Here is a 16,040-nt window from a genome sequence, read left to right as displayed (position 1 = left end):
ATAAGACCATTAAATCATGGAGAAGTCTAGGTGAAATCTGATTGCTATACTTAGCACCTCTGAACTGTGAAGTTCTGGAAATACCTACAGCAGTGCTGAAAGACCAGTTATTTTGGGCTCTTGGGCTCACTCCAATACAAGGCGATCTTTCAGACTTCCTGATTGATGAAGATTCCCCATCAAATGTTATACATGATAAAGAAAATCTTACCTGAGCAAGTCTCTTATGTATGGCAACAAAACACTTATATACTAGTTTAAAGAGTTCTATCATGTGTTATCTAATTATATTATTTTGTTTTCCAACTATGTCTATATATGTTGCATATAAGCGAGTTTTATACCCCAGTTCAGAATATAACACATATTTCATTGATCATTGTTTCCTCACTGCTCAAAGATTACTGCATATTATTCAAGAATTGAAGTCAAGATTTTCTATAATCAAGGTTTTAAAATATTCCTTAGCCTGGAATTGGATTGGCGAGGATTAAATTTCCATCCCATTCCTACTGGGAGTTTCAAAATCCACATTTGAAGCTTGATATTTAAACTGATTATTATACTTTCCCCATTTCTTTGACCAGCTTCTTCCTTAGTAGCTCTTGTTTTTAAATGGCACTCCAATTAGATGAAGCTAAAATGTGATGTTACCCCAAACAATAAAAGCAATAAAAACAATTTAAAAGCAATATCTTCAATTTTTTTATCTGTAAAATTTTGTTTTACATGAAAGAGAATAAGTATTCTGCATAAGAAGTGTGTCAGCTTTTCTGGGGTTATGTTATCAGCAGCACACATAGATTTGTGGTGTGGTCTACACTAGAGTATTCTGGCAGTCAATATACACTTCAGTACATAGCCTATACTGTATCATCTGACATAGCCACAGGCAGCAGCTTCACACAAGAGTTCAAAACCAATTTGCTTGGTAAATTAGCTATTTAATATTGCAGCAATATTAATTAGTCTTCCAATTTATTAGTTATACATGGAAATTCAGAATTAGGGATTCCTGTTCATTTTACATAAAGAGTACACATATAGATTAGCTCGCAGTTAATAATGCAGATACTTCATATATCTACTAATATTCAGTATCACCACATTGTTGATAATTCAGAACTCATAGCTGCAGTTTTTCCATCATCAGACTTGTATTTATTTGGTCACATATGCAACAGCACAACAGCTGCCTAGAGACCTATTTCAGTCTCCTTCCTGCACCACTAGCTTGCAATCCCAGCCATGACATCCCCATGAAAAGTAATCAGAGGTTTATACACAATAATACTTGCAGAACTCACAAGCTTTCTGTATTTTGAGTATCCCTGGGAAATGTGTATCTGAAATAATACAGATACCAAACTCCTATTAATAATACAGTAACACTCCATAATAGCCCACATCTGTTTCTCATTGTAAACAAGTTTGGATGACTTGTCCTTGTTTTCCTTCCTTAGATTTTTGAGAAAATGCAGTGGAAAAAATATTTTTTTTTTCCTAATATCACAGTTAAAAACTGGTCTACAGTGTCTCAGGCTCATATGTTTGTATTTGAATCAAATTTTTATTAGAGTTTCATACTTTATCAAGTGACTTATCTTTGTTAAGGATCATTTTTTTGAATTTTGGTTCGAATTTTGAAAAGGACTCTGATCCTACCCACTAGACATATATTTTAAGGCTATTACCCTAGAAAAAAAAGGGGAGTTTTAAACTTACAATATTTTTTTGTCCTAAACTGGAGAACAATGATATCTGTAAAAGAGTGACCTGTGCTTTTTACTAGATGTAACCTGTCTGTATCACTACTGCAGGTTTAGTGTGTAAAACAGAACTCAACTGCTTAAATGCAGTAGCTGACCAGCACAATGAAGCAATTACATATATATGGAAATATAAGTGTATTTTTTTGTTGAAACATACCAAAAGTTGCAACCACTTACAGACTTTCAGTGCACCACAAACCAGGTATTGGATTTATCGCCATTCTGCATCAAGGGACCATTGTCTAATTAAGTGAAACAACCGAGTGAATTTGCCAGCCTGCATGGATTTACACAAAGTAGGTATAGTGTGAACAGTGTTCCCAGCAGGGAAAATCATCCAGCTATCCTGATTGCATCCCAAAATATTTTTTTTGCTGAACAAGAGTTACATGTACTGCTGTGCTGATTTCACATTGCCCATGTTTGGGTTACAAATGATACTTCATATTAAAATATGAGAAGAAATATTTTGTTACAAGAATTAAATGGCTGTAGTGGTTGGGAAAATTCTGTAAGTTTCTCTTGGTAGTGTCTTTTTTAAATTTATTTCTTGGATTTCAATAAGCCTCCATCCTTTCAGTATGCAAATTTCCTCTTTTCCCTCTTTTTCATTCCTTTTCCTTTTCCAGGGTTAAAGCAAGTGAAAAGAATCTGTCTCAGCAGTACCTCACTTCAAGTAGCTCCAAGATCTTTCCACACAGAAATTACTATTAATTAAAGAAATAGATATTAGTCTTTGAAAAGCATTGAGACATACATTTTGGCAGGGTTATTTTAGACAGAACTTCCCTTTTTTTGGTAAAAAGTTAGCCAGCTCAAGTGCTAGAATACATTATAGTCTAAGGGGGAAAATGGCTATAGCTTCACAGACTTCACTGGTTTTACTTGTGCCACAGTGGCTAGTACCATTTTTCAGGTGGTAGTTTCTTTACTGAAATATAAAATTTTCAAAACTGAGTATTATGTATTTTCAAAAGCCTCATTCAGGCTTATAATAGTATCAGTACTGTCTAATATAGAGCAATCCCCAAGGCTGTCATCTTGGACAAATCTATAGGGGACCCAAAATAAATCTTAATCTAGTTTTAATTATGAATAAAGCAAGATTAGGGCCCTGGTAGAGACATGAACCTCATTGATGGCACAAATTTCTTTTAAACTAGCTTTAATATCATCTGTGAAAATAAGACTCCTATAATATTGCTGATGGTTTTGTTAATGAATGTGGATTTGAATATGGTATATCTGTTTCAATATATGGTTTTACAGCATATCCTTGTCTTTACTCACTTCTGATACATTTCTCCTGTCTTGGAAAGTTACTGACTGATCTGGACGATTTGCATGAATTTTGGTATATTTTTTTATAATGCCTGAAATGTTATATTTGTCTTCAAGCATGTTATTTCTGCAGTTAACTGAAAAAAAATAAAATACCATTTAAATGAAGATGTTGTTAAATTCTGTCATGGAGAAAATAATGGAACTATTAGTAGAAAATTTTTACTCTGTTGAGTAAATGTCTCTGTTGAGACATGATATAGCTGTAAATTAGGTGATATAAAGTAGAGCAGAAAAAGCTAAAACACAAAGTCAGGTAAACAGAGTATCTCCTTATTGCTATTCAAGGTGTAACCATCATCTAGAAACCAATTACCTTGGTATGTGAAGTTTGCATATGTGTGAAATAAACAGGAGACTCTGCATCAATGCACCCATTCCCCATCCTCTAAGGAAAAAAGTAGCTATCCTCTTGAAATTACTAAACTATAAATTTTGCTTTTAAAAGTAAGAATGGATTTTTTCCATTTCACTAGTGGGAGATTTAAATTGTGCCTTAAATTACTGACCTCAATAGCTGGATGTTGCTACCAGACTTCCTTAAGATGGATACGAAAGTTATTTTCTTCTAAGTATCTAACAGGAAAAACTGGGAAAAAATGGGAAAAAATCCATATCAATAATAATGTTGAGTCATAGGTAAAAATGAAAGTAATTTCTTATAAAAGGATATCTATGTTAGACCCTATTCTGCTCTAAATTGCACTGAATCTACTATTTCTGAGTATTAAATTAATGGAAAAATTACCATTAACAAAGCAAAAAAAAAAATATTCAGTTCTTTAAAATACATATTTTTAAAGTTCTTGTTAATTTTTTACATATCAAATCAAAATTGCCTGTATGTAATTGGATTTACAGTAAAAGGGGAAATATGTATTGCAGAACAATCTTTCATCTTAATTGTATGTTTATATATACTAAAGAAATTTGAATGCCTGTTAGAAACATTATATCTAGCACACAATCCCAGGTTTAAATTATCAAAATCCAAGACTGCCTTTATTTAGTATTAAAATATTGTTCTCACTAAATAGAAGTATTTGTTTATTTTTTTCAGATTTACTGATATTAGAACTGAAACTCCTGAACAGAGCTTGCAAGTGGGAAGATCTCAAAGAAAGCTTCTCTGGAGGAAACCCAAGCTGTGAATAAAGTACATGTTTCTTCTAAAAGATGAATAGTTCAGTGTCTTTCTAAGTGGTGTTAGTACTATTCAAGCCATTAGTTACAAATGTTCAATTTTGTAAGATCCTATTTCAAATTAGATTTTAGAAGCCATCTGTGCATTTCCCATTAATTTGCATAGAAGAGAATTGAAAACTTGAAACTTTAATTTTCCATCATTTTCATGACACCACTGATGAAAACTGCTATCACCCCACACAAAAAAAATATTCATTCCCTAAAAACAAGTCCTTGGCCTCAAATTTATGAGATTTCCTCTTAAGGATTCCTCTAAAAATATTTACTCTGAAGAGGCTAATTTCCTATGTTTCCATAAACTTGGAAATATCTTTAAACAAATTTCTGGTCAATGATTAAAATAGCAATCTGTGGTAAAACATATTTCTGACAAGGAAATAAAACAGATTGCCAGACATCTAAGTGGATTTACTAGAACCTAATTCTACTTGAATACATGAGTAATCATGATTGGACATGATGGTCCATATCAGTCTCTTATTTGGGCTTTGCAATGGAGATATAAACCAAACATCTCAACAGAAAATTATTACTTTGGGGGAACAAAAATATCCAATGCTAGTTGTTTATCTGAAAGTATTTCATGCAGAATTTAAATAAAAGTTTGGCTGCAATGCTGAACTTGTTTTTCCTAAAGGGTGTGAGTAGAACATACTGTACATTACTGAAACAATTTGTGGAACCATATCTACAGCTTTCAGGTTTCATTCATATGCACACACAGCTTTAAGGAAACCAAAGCATTAGAGAGGCGATTACCACTTGACAAAATTGCCAAATCTAGTTAGGAAAATTTGGAAAATAAAAGGGACCTGTATTATTCTAAAAAATACCTTGAGAGTTTATTGAAAGCAGAACAGACTGCAGTGGAGGATTAGCATAGGACTGAAACAAGCAAATGGAACAAAGATATGTGGGTACCTGAAAGTTAATTCTACTTCTGTGTATTTGGGTGGGTTAGTCTGTCTGTCTGAGGGAAAAGTGAATTAGAAAACTTGACTGTTGCAGTTTGATCTAGGATGGTCTCTCAAAAAAACAGTGCATATTTTATGTCTATATAACAGTGAACTGTGTCCTCATGGAATATTCCCAGTGAATGCTGGAAAACAAAACTTTACCTAACAAAACTTTACCAAAACAATGTAGATTTTCTGATGTTAAAAAGTTGTTGCAGGCAGAAATTTAAACCTAGTGGAATATATTGAAATACCCAAAGTAAATAGCCATTTAGAAATATTCTGTAACTTATTAAACTCTGTAACACTCTTAGGATCCAATTATTCAAATTCTTAGAGATGCCTCTGCCCAAATTAAGGTGCAAATGAGACCATATGCCAAAGTCAATAGTATGGATTTTATTTAACAGTAAATGTGAGGTAAAGAGAGAGAGATAGTGAAGCGAGAGGGACAGAGAGAAAAAGTGCAACAGAGAAACAGATTAAGTAGAAAGAATATCACTACTTCATAGATTACAACTACATCCCAAGGGTCCTCTTCTCAGGGGTTGCAGACTGTATCCATCAAGGGGTGAGAGGAAAGAGTCCACATAACACCAAGCCAATGGGGTTTATATTATGCTGAGACTGGGTGGAAACACCCCTGTAGCTCCCCTACTGGATCAAGGGACATTTTGTGAGTCTTTGATACCTTCTAAAATGTTGCAGCTGTCTCTTATGTCAGGGTTAGTTGAATAGATCAGCTATTCAGCTATCAGCTGAAATGAATACCTTCATCCCACACGTGAAGGTGTCCATACTTCAGAGGGGAGTTTTCACAGCTGAGTCATTATGTAAGGGAGGACATTGACATGATAAGAAGAATTTACAGGATTTTCCTCTTATCAGCCTCTTCCTTTATATGGGAACCCTCTTTGTATGCTGGGGTGTGCCTGCCCCTCTGCACTTGGGAAGCCACTCTGTGCATCCTGGCAAAGCAGCCAGCCCATTGTTTAAGCCACCGACACCAATAGTCCAGCCTTGTACAGCTCCTTGATTACTGCACGTGCTTGAATGTTTGAGTCATTAGGCACTAATCATCCAGTCTCTCACAAACACACAACACTGCTCCACCTAAAATTAATGAATTAATTTTGGTCAGGATAATTAAACTTTAAAACATTTTGCATAATTATTTCTTCATCTATTAAGAAAGCAGTAGAAAGTATGAAACATACAGTGGAAAACATTTTTTACTTTCCTATTGAGGGTAGGTTGCCTCTGGATGTGAGATGTAAGAGGACATGGGCTGCATGATATACTCTGGACAGGTGAGAGAGTGGTAGATGGTGGTACTAAGTGATTCAGGAAAAAAATCCCAAAAACCAAATATAGATTACTGCAGAAAGTCATTCTACCAAATGCCAGACAAAACAAAAAGAAAGATTAAAACAATCCCAGCTTTAATATACAGTGTTGTGATACGTGCTGCTGGGAAATTAAAAATTTGGGTTATAATAAGGGATTCTAGTAAAAACATTAGGCAACTGTTCAGAAGCTTCTGATAACAGAAATAGGACACCAGGTATTATTAGGAGAGGGATAGAAAATGAAGTCTGCCATTGTGCATTCACACCTTGTGCTGTTCAAGGAAACAGGAAAAAAAAATGGAGAAAAGCAAGGCTGATGAGAAAAGCAGAGAAAGAACACCATGCAAAGAGTAACTGAAATGTAGGACTTTTCATTACTGCAATAAAAAAAGGGATAATGTCAATAGCATTGGTATGATGAATTGGTAAAGTTTGTTCACTGTCTCTTACAGCAAAATCATCAATCGACTCAAAAAACCGTCAAAATAGGACTTTTTTAAAGTCATGTACATAAGTTCTGGAATTCACATTTGTAAATACTAAATGTCAGATTTTTCCTTCATTAACTAGCCTGTGAAGTGCTACTAAATGCAAAGATACTGCTTCTGCCTTGGTGATATTCTAAAATATGATTACAGACTCAGAGAGAGCATTTTGAGAAGGTTTTGCTCCTCAGTGCCTCAAATCACTCCTCTGATTTTATTCACTTGCTTTCAGTAAAGATTCACATTCAGTATTTACCACTGTTTTTGGCAATTGTATTGAAGTAATTGGCCAGTTATGGTCTGCTTTGATTTTTCTGCTTTATGTTAATTTGAAATGATGCATTCCATTTTCATCGAAGTCAGAAATTTCAAAGGTATCCTGCTAAATATAGTTTTGTGAAAAATATTTGTCAAATGGAATTCAACACAAACATGTAAATTTATCTTTATATGAGCTGTAATATCATTATCTGTCTGATTACAGCTCTTACAGGAGTTTCAGAATTTTCAGTATAAACTTGTGGAATATGAAAATAGAATTTGTGGCCCCATTAAACTATGTACTTAAGAAGTCTTTGACAAGATAAAGCTTTCTTAAAGCTAGGTAAGTTAGAAAATATCATCAGGGGTGGTGTATTACTTAAACTGGTCCATTTCCCTGATGACACATCATTAGAGTTTCTGTAAAATGAGGAATGCAGAGAGAATGAGAGAAAGCTTCCTAAAACAAAAATAGTATCAGTACAAGCATTGAGTTTTCTTAATGTGAAAGGCAAAGTGTCTTAAAGTAGTCATAGTAATCTTGATTTTTGAACTTTGTCCTAGGAATTATATTGACACTATAAAGATGCAGTAGAGTTTATAGGTTTATTCTCTCTGCACAGAGAATACATTTATCACCACAACCTTTACATTTCAAAGAATGCAGATATACTAGGGAATGAAAGGACAATGCAAGGTTACAGCACAGCCTTTGATGGCTGACTTTGGTCCATCTTAAGTAATCTTTCCATTTGGTGTCTCTATTTTAATCAAATGCAGAATATGCAAGAGAAATATCAGTTTTAAGACTAGATATGACACAATAGTTTAAGTCATTCCAATTTCTCACTTCAGATGTTAAATTCGACACACTGTATTCTTTCTTTCTATGTAACAGATAGAATTCTGGGACTCAGTCTGGAAAATATCAGTGCTCATCTGGGACCACTCTGTCCCAGGCAACCTTCCACCTTTTGCAAAGGCCATGAGGGTAGAGTTCAACTGCTGAGCTGCTACTTCTCTATTCCCTTTCACATACTCTTAGTATAGTGTTAACCTTTGTGCTGTTTCTCTTTTGTTTGTTCAGCTTCTAAATTCTAAGAGGATGCTGCATATGAAATATCCTTAGACCTTTGATATATCCTTCCAGGCTGACACTACAAATACAGATAAAGGGGGTTTTCACAGTTCTGTATATCTAGCTACAAAATACAAACTTGCCCTTCAACAACTCATCCAGCTGGGATTCTGCTCAGTACATGACTGAGCATACAGAGTCCTGGTGTGCAAAAATATTGTAGAATATATAGTACCACAGACTGACCTATGAGCCATGCTTGAAGAAGTTCCTCTTCTCTGGCATTGTGGGAAGATGGCTGGGGATAAAATGAGTGGAAACTGGTAAGTTTGATTCACATTCTAACAGAAGTTATAACAGGGCAGAAATTATAAGGTGAAATGCAGTTGCTACCTCCTGGATGGAATCTGGTTGCCATGCATGAAATCTATTCCATGATGATTCCCCACATACATTCCCCCCATACAGCCTGCAAACATAAGCACCTGCTGAGGGATGAAACGGAGGATGGAGCAGAGCAGAAACACCACAGCCAGGCTCTGCTGTAATCCCTGCAGAGCTGGGACCGTGATGGTGCCGTGTGTCTGATACAGCACATAGCAGCTGTCAGCCCAGGGGATGTCTTGCTGCTGCATCAGCAGCTGTGGGGATATAGTTCTCTTCAGATGAGCTCAGTTCAGTAGAACTACTGTTTTATCAGCTATATCTTTAACAGCAAAGTGAGAATTTTTCACACCAATCAGTAACAAACATATGACGGGAGACAATCAGTTCCACCTAAATATAAAGAAATAGTATAAAAGTGAAGTAGGGATGGAGAGAAGTTACCTTCTGGGATCAGTCAACTGGTAGAACCTGCGTTCTTTGCCATAGGGACATCTGTTGGGTAAGAACCTTCCTCCATGAGAACTGAATTATTAACTCAAGCTGGCTTTCATTGGTGATTGGAACTGGCCTGTATATTGCTTCAAATTTGCTTTTGCAGTCAGTTACTATCATCAGCAATTTTCAAACCTTAACTCATCACAATTTTCTATTATCAGTGTGTTTATTAATAAAGTCTGTTACTCTTTGAACAGTTTAGCATGAGTCCCTCAAGGGCAATAGCAGTCAATGGCAGGAGGTAACATACTGAAGGAAACTGAGGAGATCTGGGAGTGGGTACTTCCTTCTAGTTCATAGTGAGAGATTCGTCTCCAATCTGCTGAACAATATTTTAATTGCCCTCTGACACAAAACGCTGTTCTGTATAACAGGACACCAACAGACTGGTCAGGCACAAGGGGCTTGGTTTTCCTGGGGCATTCACAGACCAATTAAACACAAAGAATACAAGAAACCCCCTTTCACATGACAATCATGAAGCCTTTATGACTTTTTCCAAAGAAGACAAATTGTAAAATCAGCCTAAATGCAAAAATAATTTTGCTTCCTTGCAGGGAAGATAATCAGTAAAACACAGATAAAGTCTAGATCTTAATTAAATCATAATTTTCAGTGTTTCAGAATTATGAAATCATGTGTCTGCTAGCCAAACCTGTGCACACACTACTTGGGTGAACACCTAAAATTGGAATTCTCACACAGATAGAGAAATGTGGAGTTTGGACAATTAGCTTACACTAGACACCTGTTCTCTGAGGGCCATGCAATCTCAACTAATGGTGTATTAAAAGTCTCTGTCACAGGCTTTTTGACTTACATGAGTGAGTTAGGCTGTCCTTAACAATGCAGAATTCAGCTTTCAAAGGTAGTGAGAATAAGGATATCTACTTGATTGTGATCCTAAAGGTTTTATAAAATGATAAACTGAACATCATCTCACCCATTACTCATAGCTTCAAAGAAAGAACCATGTTGTACTATTCATAGATCATAGGCAGTGAAGTATAAAACTACAGTACATCCATAAACCTAACATGTAAACATTTTATGAGCCAAGACATCCAGTTCAATTGCTTTTCAGATATGTGAATGAGTTACAAAATCATATCCATATTATGACAGAATTTGTTTTAAAATAGATAGATCCTCCTAAAATATTAACAATTTTTAAAAGGAAGTTATGGTGAATTGTGAGAAAGAACATTATTAACTTCTTCAGAAATGTGTGCATTTTGCAGAGCCTCACATCTTCACTGTTCTCTGAGCTGTGATACCTCTAGCAAATTCATCATCACAGGAGCTGGTAGCTGCTATTTCACACACTTTTTACTATATTCTTTCTAGATTTTGATGTCATATAATCTTCTATGAAATATAAACTCAGAAGTTAAATACTTATGAAAGAACCTAAAAAAAACCAGTTTTTTAATAAGAACTATATTTCTTCTTTAAATAGAAATATTTAGTGACATTTCAGTTTTCTACTATCTGCATGTTTTCCCAAGAAATTAATCTTCACAATATCAATATTACTATAGAGTCATTCTGCAATGTATGTATCATATGACATGTGTATATTATATTGTTTACACTTTATACTAACTTTTTAACCATTGAAAATATTGATTTTTATTGGCTGCTGTACTCTCTGTGCCAGAACTCTTCCAAGATCTTGAGAGCATTTCAGAACCTATGACTTGCTCTGCCATGTGCTGTATTTCTTTCAGGAGTTATTTGCAAAAAGTCTTCAAGAGTGTTACACATCAAAAGTCAGACAGTGAACTCTGACCGAGTTCTTTGTGAGCTTTCAACCCAGGAAAGCAACAGCATAATGGAAAATTATAAAACACACACAAGACTCCAGAGCCTGTTTCCCTGTCTGAACTGGGACCTTTTCAGCACTCAGAAAAAACTGTGTAAAGCAAAAAACATGCTGCTGCATCTAAAGGGGGCCTTAGGTCTGCTTTGGTTAAAAGTGGTAAGGTAAGAACGCACAGTTGTGATTCCCAGTTTGAAAGCATTGAAAGCATTGAGGCATTGTCAAAAAAAAAAAAAAAAGCCCACCAAAAATCAATAAAAAAAAACCCCCCAAAAAAAAAAAAAACCAAAAAAATCCCACGAAAAACCACAAAAAAAAACAACCAAACCAAACAAAACCCATGACAGGACATCACATCTCGTATGGCAGCTTTGGTTATCACCCTTTATTGTGAGCCATTTGGAATGGCTTCTGCTGCAGACATTGACTTGACTCAACACCTTGAGTATGCAAAACCTGTCTTACATACCTGCCATGTGGATCTGCCTACAGTCCAGGGAAAGCTACCAAAAATAACTTCTTCTGGAGTCCAGTGTACAATACTGTGCTAGCACAGAAAATCCTTTTACATACATGCATAAGGTTTGTATACATAAAGTGTTTTGTCCTTGCCTTTGAGCAACATATCTTAATGCTCAATTCTGCCCTGTACTTCTAGAAACCATTTATGGTTATATGTCATAACCATTGAAATCCACCAGGTTTGATCCTCATTTTCAACATCACAGAGAGAGGACAATGACATGCAGCAAAAGACTGTGAGCTGGGCTCTTCAGGGCCATATGGAGAATGATAAACAATCAGTTACAGGAAAAGACCTGTACTATTAACGGGAAATATAAGATTTGTTAGAGTAATGCCTTAGAGGGCACTATCTGAATGATTTTATAATATGTACTATTGAATAAGCAATACAATGAACTATTAGACATGTATCCTTATACCAGGTTTTCCCATATCTCATACTGATTTACTCTCACAGAGCTTTGCAAGCAATGTAAAATTAACTCTGCTAATGTTTTGAGAGGCAAACTGTATTATATCCTTGACAAATGAACCTATCAGGTAGATAAATGGAAGATATGTGTGTCAAGAAATTCCAAAAAGCCTTTGTTGCTTCCACTTATGTAAAAGAACTGAAAGAAACAACCCTCTCTGCAGTACTACATTTAGTTTTTCCAGTTCAACATAATGGCATAGTCAGTCTGTTATTTTACACATCTAGAATATTTTATAAAAGCATACTATGTATAAAACAGAATATCTTTCCATCATAAGATTTATTTTATAGTTCTTTCACCCTACAGAGGTAACCTGATAAGTATTTACCTGCAGATCCCTAGGTCTCTAACTGGCATACTTTCATGAGGTGATAATGCAGATGAAAAATTGGCTGTTCCTTTAGGGAAATTCTGTGTAGGAAGTGGCCAAGGATTTAATTGAGTAGCATATATTTTGCATTATTTGGGGATGACTAAAGTCAGATTGGTGCAAATAATTAAAAAAAAAACAAAACACTACCATGACCTCCCCCCCCCCAAAAAAAAAAGACCTCAAGAATACCCAAACAAATACCAAAACAACAACTTAAATTCAGAAGAAGTGTAGATTTGGCACAAAATGCATCAGATGAGGCAGCATTTCATGTGACTGAGACCCAGCTCAGCTGATTGAGTTTCCAATATGGATATTCTGACATTGCACTTTGTCTTTTGAGCTAATCTGTGGTCTCTTCAGCTTCTACAGATTCAGGAGCAGGAAAAAAGTATATCTGTTTCTGTTGTGCTACTTAGGAAACTGAAAAAAATTCTACCCTTGTATAATACAATGTGTTCCCACTGGTATGCTTAGGACAGGGTTCTATTTAGCAACTCAGAGCTGCTATTAACAAAATATCATATGAGGTCATTACAGAAGCTAAACTAAGCCATTCAATTTTAATACAGAAGAGAGAATATAGCTATGGAAATGTGTTATTTTAAAACAACTTGCTTCTGAGTTGAGACTTAAGCTGTCATTTTCAGTCTAAAGCCCATTTTTACAGTTTGATTATAAACCCTTAGAAATGGAAATGTTGACATATCCTTGGCTATAACAGGAGATTCTGCAATAGCCTCTAAAGCCAACTATTCTAACTAAAACCTCAATTTATTTAATGTTACAAGGCACAACTTCTGTTTATGACTGAAATAGATGAAACTTCTGAAGTATACAATACTGATCAAGTACATGATCTTCAAAGTGTTATTCACAGGACAGTATTTATACTATTTATACTCAGCTTACTAAGTACCCTTAATATTTCAGTCTACGTAAGACCATCTTTAAACATAAATATGTCTGTTTGTCCTCTTAATGAAACTCTCTCATGAATCCCATTGTATTTCTATGTTGTTATTTTATCAGACAGCCCTGAGTCTGTAAGACTGTGAGAGCATGTTGCAAAGACTGGGAAGATCTAGTCCTGACTGTGCACAGACACACCCACAATCCTGATGTTATGTAAATATTCATCTTCACAATACTTTCATTATTCATAGGGTTTTCACCATTCAAATGCACTTGAGTGCTTTGCTTGATTGTATCTGGAGAGGATGGTAAAAAGTAAAGTGGAAAAAGGTAAATGATAAGCATTGAATGGATAAATCTATTATTTCATGTGAGGGTCACTCAAGCAATATTTTTGCTAAGATATTTTTTTTTAACTGTAAAGATTCAGTAGATAAGGCTTATTATAGGAACAATCCTATCTGATTGAAATGCTAAAAAAATCTGTAGCTCTAAGACCTTAATTCTTTTCATTAACAGTATCCAATTAAGGAAAAATAAGAATATGCAAGAAAATTGGCATTCATTGTATAACACAAAATGTTAACTAGATTACTGTTTTTATCTCAATATCTCTATATGAATGTCCACCAAATACTGAATGTCTGTCCTTACGAATTCTGTCATGAATCAAGGACAGAAATAAAATATTATAGAATTAATTTAATGAAATATATTCATATACAGAGAGAAAGATATCATTTCTACCAAACATACACATAGCAGTCAAATAGATTGGTACATGCATTTTACAGTTTTAGTGTTTTGGTTCTATATCTGACTTGAAACCTATTCCCATGAGGTAAAAGACATTTTTCCATTATTATTTTCAAGTCAGAAAATTATTTTGGTTAATTATTTCAATTTCAACACTAATATAAGATCCTCCTATTTAAAGTGAAGAAAACCTCAGCATCTATTATCTCCATTTATCTCAAGTAGACAGGGATGGAATCCTGTGGAAATCACAAATCTTCTGTGCCTTGATTTTTAAGTATTTTTAGGTGGCAAAGAGGGATGCCTCATGAAAAGCAAAAAAAACCCATGAAATAATTAAAGGTAAGATTCAGTTGTTTGCTTTCTATTTTTATTTTAACTATAACTATCTTTCCAAGTTATTAATGAATATCAAAAATAAATCACACGTGCATGACCATACACGCTTATTTAAAAATGCAATTTTTGAAAAAGAAAGGTATATTTTAGGCTCCTTCTGATGGCAAATCTCTAAGTAATTCTAAGCAAGAATGGCTCAGAATGCAGTTCAAATGGATTTTCTATGTTTTCAGTAACTTTCTAGCAGTTGCATGCGTCTGCATTTTTTTAATTATGTTCCAGTGTACAGAGGTTATATGCTTTCCATACTGATATTTTATACAGTCCAAACTTTGAACAGTAAGTACTGGTATTACACTGCATTCACTTTCTGAAATATGTCAAATGTCATTTAAAGTGTAAAAGTAAAACCCAGATCAAGGTGTAATTAATAAAGGAACATTATTCATTTTAACAGAACATAAATCACTTCATGATTTTTTTAAAAGCTACAGGTTGGCATTCCCAAAATCAGTGGTAGGCTTTGAAATGATAACAAATACATTATCAATATTTTTTAAGAATCTGTAGTATTCTAACACAAACTATAAAAACAAAATTATTTATATAACAGGGTTTATGTTAATTTTTTAAACTAACAATCCACAGTCCTACATGCACGCATACCATAAATCCAATATTTAACAATTTTCAAAACTTCAGTAGTTCACCAGAATAAATAGAAACTCATTTTTCTTTTAAGAATATCAAACAAAATTTTACACCAAATTGAATTTAAGGTTTCAATCACTTACTCAAATGTAGGTTTATCAGAGCTGTGCTGAAAGATGATGAGATACATTTGTGACTACAGAAAAACCCAATTTTCCTTTGGATAATATGACAGATTAAGAAATTTATTATTTGGCTGATGCACCCTTTCAGTTCACTTAGAAGTAGAAAGCAAATACTTTTTCTACTTGAATATTCTTCCAATATTTTAAAGCTAATCTTGATGAAAATGCAGTTGTTGTTTAGTTGCTTTGAATTTATTTTATTTAGATAAACAATTTTTTAAAAATTCTTTGGTACTGTTAACTCATGTTTTCACAATACAAAGTGTTTCAACTGTAGATTGCAACAAATCTCAAAGTTGGCTGATGGTGGGTTTTTTGGACTGGAGTAATAAAGTAACTCTTCTGTATTTAGTATACCACAGATCAGTGTTAAGCTGTCATACCACAGAATGGTGCTTTTTCATTTAACATTTGTCATATTATGCTGGTAAGAAGTTGAGTTCTGGCTCTAGCAGAATTGTCTTACAGTCAACAAAGGAAAACTCATTTAATATAAAATTTGTTCTTTACTTTTGAATTATTAGACAATCTGTTTTATGCTGATATCCTCATAATGCTGATATGCCTCCCCCATCAAAAGCTGTCACAAGCAAATTCCAGCAAAATGCAAATATCACTACAACAAGATGATAAAAAAATAAGACTTTAAATATACATGTCTACTACTT

The 16,040-nt window shown here is 34.4% G+C and overlaps 1 long non-coding RNA gene across 1 annotated transcript; it reads right to left on the bottom strand.

The window, feature by feature from the left end:
- Nucleotides 1–923: 923 nt before the first annotated feature.
- Nucleotides 924–5,865, bottom strand: LOC147653016 (uncharacterized). The gene is made up of 3 exons (XR_015286901.1): nt 5,781–5,865; nt 3,623–3,702; nt 924–2,479 (listed from the first exon to the last, which is right to left on the bottom strand). It is a non-coding gene; the product is annotated as an uncharacterized LOC147653016 (long non-coding RNA).
- Nucleotides 5,866–16,040: the final 10,175 nt, after the last annotated feature.

This window comes from Cyanistes caeruleus, chromosome 5 (assembly GCF_971803275.1).
Source record: "Cyanistes caeruleus chromosome 5, bCyaCae1.hap1.1, whole genome shotgun sequence".
Lineage (NCBI taxonomy): Eukaryota > Metazoa > Chordata > Aves > Passeriformes > Paridae > Cyanistes > Cyanistes caeruleus.
Note: the sequence above shows the minus strand (reverse complement) of the source record. Positions and strands in the feature narration are given on the sequence as shown.